This window comes from Pezoporus occidentalis, unplaced genomic scaffold (assembly GCF_034315485.1).
Source record: "Pezoporus occidentalis ecotype Australia unplaced genomic scaffold, CSIRO_AGI_Poc_V1 ctg20, whole genome shotgun sequence".
Lineage (NCBI taxonomy): Eukaryota > Metazoa > Chordata > Aves > Psittaciformes > Psittacidae > Pezoporus > Pezoporus occidentalis.
This window is the reverse complement of record NW_026913856.1, coordinates 3,389,669-3,400,474: the sequence shown is the minus strand read 5'-3', so window position 1 is coordinate 3,400,474 and position 10,806 is coordinate 3,389,669.

Below are 10,806 nucleotides of genomic sequence, written 5' to 3'. Positions count from 1 at the left end.
CACTCAGTAGCTGAAGATGTAAGATGACTAATGAATTATACATATGTTTTGGGCATACCTTAAATCAAGGCAGTATGGGTCTAAATAAGGACTCACACCTACCCAAATCATACCATCATCTGAAATTTTCAGCTGTGTGCCTTCTGTCTGTTCTGCATCACTCTCACATGTGAGAGCAATGACTGCCTAGTACATCAGTAGCTGTAAAAAAGGACAATTATACTACAGATAGATGGATAGAGACAGGCAGGCAGAAAGGTAGATAAGATAGATACAGGATGCTTGTTCTAGTATCTACCCTTACGTAAATCTCTGAAGCAGATGCTGTTTTTTGCCAGTTTAAGGGTATGAATTCAAACTGTGGCTGCTGTGTAATGTAGAGGTACGCAAGTTAGCTTACAGGATTAGTTTACCCTTTAGAAAAACTCTGCACTCTAATCAAAGGCTTCTTCTGATATCTGACATGTAGGCTTTTGTAGCTGAGTATCTTACTACTGCATTACTACCTCCATACTGAACGTATCGCAAGTGAAAATTGTATTGGGTTCTCCTTCAGTATTGCAGAATTCACGTTTCTGTGCTTGAGGTGTTTTTCGATAGAGTCTGGCTCTGAAATGCTTCCTAGCAAAGTAGTGCATAGACACAAACAGGACAACCCTTCTGAGTTCGTGCTGCCTCTGCTGTTTCCTGTTTTCTGACTGTGTGGGGTGATACTGAACTCCTGGTGAGCGCCAGAAAGGTGGTGATAAGCAGTTTTTGTACCACAGCTGAAAATAGATCTGTCTTTAAAGAGTCTGAGTGTTGTTCATTGATCATGTCTGCTATTGTCTACATAAAAAGAAGCAGCTGATTGCAAAAGTCCTCCACTTTGGGAAAACAAGGATTGTGCTGCCAATTTAGGGCTAGACTGCACATGGCTGAACAGCAAACTAAAGGGTGGGGGAGTGGGAAAGTGCTCTGCTCAAAAGTGGCAGGGTACTATATGAATTTTGTGTTTGATCCTCTCCTAGGGGGTCTTCAAAGCAATTAAAAGTCTAGGTAAGCTTTGACTTGTGAAGAATCATGCTCAGCTAATGAAAATTGGCATAGTTCATTAACTTGAACAGTGAGACACTGATTTATGTGGATAAGTTAATGGCCTGACAGTTACATTGAAGTTGTTGACAGGAAAACCAGAAACTTTGTTAACAAGGATAACAAAGTCTCAGAAATCTTATCCTGAACTTAATCACAAGCAGAATTTCAAAGTTTCTGTGCCATGAGGTGTTTATATCGTGTGCAATACTATTGCAATAACCAGGTACAAATAAAATCATTTGATTAGGTTATTTACTGCCCTTGTGGTCATTTTTCTACCACTGCTACCCTGGCCAGAGGAGGCAGTTATGAAGTCTGGCCTTGATTCTTCATTGTGAAGGCTAAAAATTTAATTGAAGTTTTGCTCTGTGGTTTTGTTTTGATTTTTTTTTTGTGTGGTTTTGTTTGTGTGTTGTTTTTGTTTGGTTGGTTGGGGGGTTTTTAACCAATAAATTTATTATTGGTCCATATCAGACAATAAACCCTCTATTTTCCCTTAACCTTGGACACAAGATGAATCCTGAAGGTTTCAAAGTACAACTAAAGTCACATCGGGCGTTTCTTGCAATAAATCCAAAATACTTGTGTTTTACAGTGCTCGTTCACCCCTTTCAGTGACAGGAGGTCAGGACCTGTCCTACCATCAGCTGGATTTTGCAGAGGATGAACTTGGCTTCCAGAAGCATACTCAGAAATCAGTGAAGATGGACCTTCTGTAGAAACCAATGAGTCGGACATCTCATCACTTCTGAAAACCCTACTGGGGCCCCAGCCACTGTATTTGGAGGCTAAATACTTTTCAAAATCTTCCTTTAATGTTTTAGACTCCCTTAAACCTATAACATAAAGCACCATATTATCAAAGATTAAACCAAATGTCTTTCGTCTTAGTGTTCTCTGAGTGAAGCTATTCTTAGAGGAAGCATAAAGAATGGAAAAGAAATAAAAGCTGTACCACTTATCCCTTTAGTGTATAGGAATAACAATGCTAAGCTAATACAAATATTGCTTAGCCACATCCTGTTTTGATATTCAGAAATAGTGCATGTAGTTCTAAACCAATATCTTTAATTCCCTGAATTCCCTAAATAATTACTTTCTGTAAAAGATATTCAGTCTGCAGAATTTTTCCTTTTATTTTCAGGGATTAAATCTGGAAGTCCTTATTTTGGTAAGATGCTACAGAAATCCACAGGGTTTACCTGAGTTAAGAGTTCAGGAACTGGTCCTTCATATGCACATAAACTGCTTTGGAAACTGAAAGATTGTAGCATAACAAAAGGAGTTCATAATGCATGCAGCTTCTGACAGTTTTTGCAAACATCAAGGACTATGACACCTACCCTTAATATGTTTCTGCTCTGATTATGAATCCCCAATTGCAGTGAGTCCATCTTTGCATATGTCAGATGAATCATTTTTCCAACCTGAGCTGTCTGGTAGTCCTTTGAGTGGATGAAGAACTTGTTAAAAATGAAATACAAAGTAATGGGTGCTTATAATTTAAATGAATCACTGCATGCAAAGTACTTTCTTTAAACTGCCTGCCAGGTAAATCTTGAATCACCAGCATGACACATTTGAAATTTTAAAAATTGTAACATATATTATTTAAATACTAGTACCATTAATTGACATTCAGCAGAGTACACTTTATTGTTTAAGGAAAAATCCCAAGATGCTAGTGCAAGAAAAGCTTCCAAGTCAAGAGAAGCTATATACCTGCAGGTGGAGAACAGGTTACAAAGGTCCTGTTCTTCTTTGTTAGACAGGCTAATCCAATGTTTACCTTTATCAGATTTCAAGGAAGAACATTCACATTTTGTATGATGGAGGAAAATGTTATCTACCTTATTATCTAGAGACCATCTACTAGGCAAGCTGGAGAAGGAAGGTAAGATATGCAGTTGCCCAGAGAGTCAAAAATTCAGGTATATGTGCTGTTTGTAGAAACTGTTTAAATGCGCACCATTTCCTGTATTTGGTGTTTTCTGAAGCTGGATCAATGCTATGTGATTTTGAAAGCACCTCACTCTAAATGTAGCCCGACATATTTGGAATTAACAAAAAGTCTTTAATTTTCATTATATACAGCTAAGATTCCAATGAAGAAATTTTCCCACTTAAGAAAACTACATATTTTAAGGAACAGGCATATATGGGGTAAGCACGTAGGCAAATGAGGTGGGCAATCAGTAGGAAAGGTGGGGAGATTGGGTCCTACTGTTCTGGGAGATTTTCTGCAATGTTATTTTTCAATCAAATTTTCGTCAACCCTAGCAGTAAAATTCAGGCATATTTTTTACATAACTGGCTGAAGGAGCTAAAGCATTGTGATGAGAAGCTGTGCAGATGCATCAATCTATGCAAGTTTTACACAGGTCTAAAGTAGAGTGGGTGATGTGTAGCTGAGTAGATTTTATCTTGCAGATATATCATCTTTCACTTTAAAAATGTTGATCAGTGCTTTGCAATACCTTAGGTACACTCCTCAGCTCATATGACATGTACTAAGGAGACAATGGCATGTCCTTTCAGCATAACAGCGGGATCCAACTCTATATGGCTGTCATCATGCATATCATAAATTTGTCCTGGTGTGATTGTTAGTTATATCTAATATCTGGAACATCTTTCCACTACTATAAAATGCTAAAACATCAGATTACTGATATCTGGCTTAAGCTAAACATCCTTGTTCGAAGAAACAGTGCTTTCGATATAGATATTACTTCTAAAAGGGTAAAAGGTTAAGAGCTATTGAGAGCATTGGTTTAGCTAACAATCATCACTAAGATGAAAACAGTAATGAGGAAAAAGGAAAAATACAATGTGTTCAGAACAACACTTTCAGAGTTTTTAAACCTCTGTATTTCCCCTTACCAGACCTAAAGCAAAGCTATGCTATACTATTCTGTTTTCCCTTCATCAGTGGGAAAACAGAGTAGATTTTTAAAGTGCATCAGTGTTAGGACTAGATCACATAAGGACTAATGCTAAATTGAATAAAATTGAGAAATCTGTTCTTTAATTACAGTTTTCTGTTACATTTGAACTTATTTTTCCTGTGGTGATTCTGGAAGCTTTGCCTCACACTAAAAATAATTACCCTAATACTCAGTAATGCCTTGGAAATCAATGAAGTTAAGTAGGTACAAAGCCATTGTAGCTAGTAGCACCTATTACAACAAATTCTGAAATTATTTGGGTTGCTTTATGTCAAGGGCTATTCACTCATTGACTTGAGTGAGCTCTGAATAAGGCTCTAAAATTCTCTGCCTCACTTCAGTTTGTGTTGTGTAATGAGGATAATACAAGGTGGTTCCACTGAAATAGGGAGCTACAGTTGTACAGAATCAAGGTAGAATCAGAACTGGGATTAGAGAAATTACCTTTTGGCAATGCTCGTGCAAGAAAGTTAAAAATCAGATTGCTGTTATGGTCCTTCTGGAAAAGCATTTTCTTTTTGTTTATTTTAGTAAATGTTTTTAATAGAACAAAAGTGCTTTAAAGGCAACATTCATATTACCAAAACCAACTGGATTTACAATTTCTTTTTATTACCACTAAAGGAACACTAATTCAAGTTTTGGGTGCATTGTAATGCCATGAAACAACAATAATCTTACTTTTATAGCCCTACACATGTAGAATAGCTTAGGCTTCCATTACATAATGCCTAAATGGCATTATACTTGGTAAAGATACCTGACAGTCATGATTTGTCCTTCTGTTGTCTTCATGTTTCTAAACACAAATATTTTTGTTCAATATTAAGCCAATTCAGGTTAAGCAAAACCGCTACATTTTCAATATATTTCAGCCTTAAAGCAATTGCTGTTTTATCCATCTTTATCAGACCCAATTACAATTCTCAGAAATACTGTAAATATAACAGGTGGAGTCACCCCAACATAGAACACTTTAATAAAATTTAGAAGTTTTCACAGTTCACTTCTTGGCTTTGTTTACACTCAATGTCCATCCTTCTTTTGACCCCAGTAGCCTTTAAACTAGCCCTTTAAGGACTACACTTATTCAGCTGCTGTGTATAAAACCAGCTAAGTCAGTTCAGCTATGACCCTTTGCTCGAATAAGCTATTAAATTAAATTTTATGGGGAAATAACATTCTCATTATAAATAACCCGCTGCAAAACCAACATTATTAGAACAAAAGAAGACAAACTAGCAAATCAGTAAATGCCAAGTTGGAGGCTAGATTGCATGCTGAGCAGGCAGAGCCTTTTATCTTGTCCCAGAAGACACAAAATGTGTTTAGAATTGCAAGTTACTGAAGTAGATTGCACCCTGCAAGATAGTGGGTTGCTGGGCTTGTGAAAGCCTGACTAGGAAATCAACATCTATGTGTGTACAGCTTTCGGGATAGACTTGAATCCCAGAATCTCTTCTGCCAGACTAATGCAAGCATCGCTTTAGCAAGTTTGGAATCCATCTGGACTATGTCTGCTTGCTCTAATATTTTCATCTGTAAGGCACAGAATATTTTGTAGTTTTGCCTGGATAACTAGAGTGGCATGAAGACACAAGCAAATCAGAATGCACTACTAAGGTGATCTGTCAGGAAGGTACCATCAGGGAAACTGGCACTCTAAAGCTGTAGGTGGGCAGTCAGAGCTTCTTGTCCCTTGGCAAAGGATTGTTAAACTTGATTGTTTCTGTAGAGGTGATTTTACAAAAGAGGAATACCACTGACGAGCAAGAAAGAGATTAAATGCAGGGTAGCTGATGAGAGTGGGACCTGATGAAGATGGTATTTCTACCAGTTCCTGTATTTGACACATTTGTTCAAATAGAATTACAGGAGTGAATTCAACACTTTTGTGAGCTCTGTTTGATGGGTACAATTTGTATTTTACATCTGCCTTTGATTTCCTGGCTTTATAAAGTTACTCCCATGGCTCCTATTATCTAGCTTTGGCATATCACTAAGTTAAAACTGGCAAGGTGGGAAGGGCATGATTGAGGTTATCAGCAGAAAGCCCTGACAAGTACAAACTACCTAATATTTAAACAAAGATAGCAACTGACAATCTTTTATGCATGTTTACATGTATATTTTGCCATTAAACACGATGCAAATTTTGTCACAGAAAGCAAAAAGCATATGAGCAATGTGCTGTTGCTTTATTTTGAAGTGTGTGCTTGGGGGAAGTTGCTGCAAGACTAGGAGAATGTCAGTGTTGAGAAATAGTTGGTTTTGTTCACAGATGTGTAATTTCCAAGCTGATAGATTGTCGACACACAGACAGAACAAATATCTGTTGTCCTGAAACCCTGAGCCTTTTTTTTGTTTCCCTTCAGATTTCTGACTCCCCGCCCCCAGTTGGAAATGAACATACTCTATCAGTGTAGAAACCCCAGAGTGCAAATGTAATTTCCCATAGCCAAATCAGAGACTCATAATAAAGTCACTTATGTCTATCGTTCTTACCCAGGAAATAGCTTCTTCAATGGTATTAATAAAATTGACACCTCAACCATTTCTTCAAGTGGCAAAGGGGCATATTTTTTAATATAACTTTTACTTAATATATTCTTCTGTTACAGTTTATCCTTAAAAACCAAAATGAAATTAACATACCTAGCTGCTGCTCTGAAGGAGTTATACAAAGGCCATGGACTCAAATAGGCTCTTGAGCATTAGTAAGCTACACATAAATGAGAAAGTATTGCTCTTTTTAAGGTAGGCACCATTATTTTTAGTGAGCTGTAATATTCTGAATGCTTCAGCTTGTATTCATTATAGATATGAGATGGTTACTGAAACAAGTGTCCAATGGGAAAAGCATGGAAATGTTGTAGAGTTTAGAAAATGACACGATAGCAAATTACAAGAGAAAAAGCAGTGGAGGCCTGGAGACTAGTTTAAAGTGTCTCCCCTCCCCAGCATATTTATGTGTACAACAGCAATTCCTGGTATCAGCAAAAAACACAAACACCGCCTCAGATTTTAAACTTGAGAGGGAGTGTTGGAAGTGATACTTTTGCCTGATACCACTCCCTGATACCTCACATCCGTGCACATCTGTGTTTCCACTAAAGTGACTAAATCTAGAACAATTCTACTGGCCTTATTTCCAATTAAACTTTTTTTTATTGAAAGAATAATATTTATTCAAACTTGAATAGGATTGATTCAGGTTAGCAATGAGGGGAAAATTCTTCCCTGTGAGGGTGGTTGCCAGAGAAGCTGTGGCTGCCCCACCCACGGAAGTGTTCAAGACCAGGTTGGACAGGGCTTGGAGCAACCTGCTCTGGTGGAAAGGGTCCCTGTCCATGGCAGGGAGTTGGAGCTGTGATCTTAAGGTCCTCCTGAACACAAATCATTCTATGATATTTATGATTCTATACAATGCAAGCAGGAGGTGGTCCACTGTGCATCCTTTGCCACACAGATTGTTTGCACATTTTATATAATTTTGATAATCTATAAAATGTTACCTGTAGGGTTTTTTTTTGAGCTCATTGATAATACATAATAAATTATGCAATCTAAGAAGTTTATGCATTGCTATACCATAATTTTGTATGTCCATTAGGTTGGTGATCAAATGTTCCAGAACTCTTTCAGCAGGCAAAAAAATATTTAGCTAATGAAGTTAAGCATGTAGCATAGACTTAATGGGGAAAATGCTGATTTATATGTGTTGTGCCAGTCAGTCTAGGATTTCCTAATTAATAGTAAAACAAATATACCAAAAGATACAGAAGATTCTAAAAATGTTAAATTGTCTACTTTCCATCTTCCTTCACTCATCAAAATAATGGTCTTGCGAGAGAGAAAAAAATAATTTCAGAAATTCTGTTTCTTTGTGCATAGCAACATTCTCTCTTTTTTTTTAGAAAGACTTTTGTTAAAAGAAAAATAATTGATATATCAGCCAATATACTTTATTATTCCAGAAGGATTTCCAGTGAGAATTTATTCTTTGTTCTTCCTTATACATATTTTTTCCTCTGAGAATGGCTGACTTACTGATGCTGTACTAATAAAGTAATATTAGTCCATTGTTTAAATACTCTGCTAAATAAGTCCATTGTTTAAATACTCTGCTAAGTGTTTCAGTGTGCTTTTTGATCATGGAAAGAATTTCACCAGCCATCGGTAGGTTACCCAATTAACATGCACAAAGCAGCAAACCTGACAGCAGGTACTTACGCTCAGCTGTAATTACGCCTATTGTAATATAATATTGTTGGAATTCTGTGCCCTAATTGCACACGTTGGAGATCTGGCAGGTCAGATTCTCAGTGGAAGAGAAATTAGTCATGGAATATGGGGAATACTCTTACAGTAACTTGTTATTTTAGTCCTGTGTGCAGTAATCTGGGAAAGTGTTGTTCCAAATGACAGTGGCTGCTTATGTCATTCAATGACCTTGCCCTTTACACCTACCACTGAGGCTTGGCTCTGCCTCAAGAGCTGCTCTTAGTTTGAGAGATGAAGAAGACAAATTCCTGGGCTGCTCACTAGTACTTCATCCACAAAAAACCCTCAAGCAAAAGCCATGATATGTTTCCTCACAAGCTCCACATCATTTGTATGCTATTGAAGTAAGCTCTAGAGAACTGCCTCTCCTTCATGCCTTCAGTGACTTTTGCTAAAAATAATATAAATTTCCTTCCTCTTAGTACAGAAAGGATGGCCAGGTCGAAAGACTGAGTAATCATTACTTGAGTTGAAGAGCCACCTTTCATAGAAGAAACACTGGAATAAATTCTCTGTGAAGCCACATATTTCCATCTTGTCCTTACTATGTAAAGATGTACAACCTGTTCCTCACTACCACTCCTTTAAGCTAATGAAGGTGAAAGGAGAGCTTGGCCTGGTTTGTGAAAGTGGAAGATGATGTAAGATTGAAAGAGGCCAGTGAGATGGAATAAAATATAAAAGAACCAATAAAAGAGACAAAGCATGTTAGGTGATGTAGATGAGGGCATATTCCTCTTAGAAAGACTTCATAATGCGCTGTGCCTACTGAAAAGTCTCAGTGGGTGATTGGTAGCAGGTAATTGTGCTATAGTTTGGAGACTAACTTGACAAAAAATGCCACTCTGCAGCTTTTCAAAGAGAGTAAAGTTATTCATATTGGCAGTGTAACTAATGAAACACAAAATGAGAGACAGCATCAGCACTAGCATAATTCTAATTCTGATTGATTGTTCATTCTTCAGAAGGGATTGATTCATTTTATCCCACCGTGGTGCTCACCACCATTTTACTTCCCTGAAAATGGAGGTGTGAAGGTCTAAGTATCACCCATCAGAAGTAAAGCAATTAGCATCTCCTACACAGAACTCTATTAATCTCATGGCTACAATATTCAAGCCTAAAGCAATTTACTAAGATGATGTATCTCTATTTAAATCTAAAAAAGAAATCATAACTCTATCAATGAAGCAACTTGTAGGGGTGTGGTTATTATGAAATACACATATTTATGCTGAACACTCAGTTTTTATGTAGCAAAATGCCCAAGGATATTATTGTCTCATGATAATCACATCCCACGCTGGGGTTTATTGCTTATAATTCTCACTTTCTTATTAGAAAAACCATCTTCCATTAAGTTTTTTATATTATCAAATACCATAGACAGTAGATGAACCTTATCTCCTGCATTCAAAGTAATTATTCAAAGAGTTCAACTGTTGGTTTATAAATCAATTATTTAGGAAAATCTCTCATTTTAATGCTTCTCTGAAAGGCTTGTTTTTCATGATGTGCATGCATTTTCTTTGCACAGCAAAGTGAACCCTCCAAATTTATCTGCCAAATTTTTGTGCTACGCAAATACATTTATGGAAGTAAATACAAATGTGTCTGAAAATTATTATTATAACCAAAACCTTGTAGTTAAAACTATACAAACAATTTTTAAAATGTTTTTTTCCTGCGGCCTGCGTTGAGTAACAGGTTTTTTTAGGTACTTGTCCTACTTCAGCAGATTCTGTACTATGATCACATTATGAGGGAATCACCCCCTTTAACATCATTCACACTGGGGAAATGCAGATGGGCTGTGACTGAAACAGGCTAAGTCCCAAACTCAGCTTTGGATTTGTGATGCAATGGTACGATTTTCTAGGACAAGTATTACAATTCAGAATCTTGTAGATGCTTACAGAGAAGGCTGTTAGATCCTTTGTTGTGCTTTTGAATTTTAGGACACTCCTTGATTATTAATACTGGTTTGGAAATATTTCTCCTTAACATGGCACAGCTGACATTCATAAATAGCTCTCCTCTGATATAAGAAAGAGAAAATCATAACAAGGATAATTAAGCACTGCAGCAGGAATTAAATAGGGCTTTCAGAGTCTCTAAATGTGGAATTTCTCAAGGGAGCCCTGGTCTGAATTCATGTTGGAGCAGGATCTCTCCCAGCCAGACCCTTCCTGTGATTCTGTGAGCTGTTGGTAAGGCACCACAAGGAGTCACTCTAGAAAGGGATTCCCAGCTCTATGGGCCACAGGCCTTTGGCTGTTAACGCTGCCTTCAGCATTTTTCAGAAAGAGAGGATACAAACCAAATATGTAAAAACTTATCTACCCCTAAAGTAGAAAAAGCTGACAAAGAATAAATAAATGAATAGTAAAAGCTCCGGGGTTATAATCCTGAGAGATATACTGTTTGAACTATGCTCAGTTATCTAGGAGCTGAAAGATTAAGAGAATGCGATAAAACGGCAGGGTTTTAGTATGTT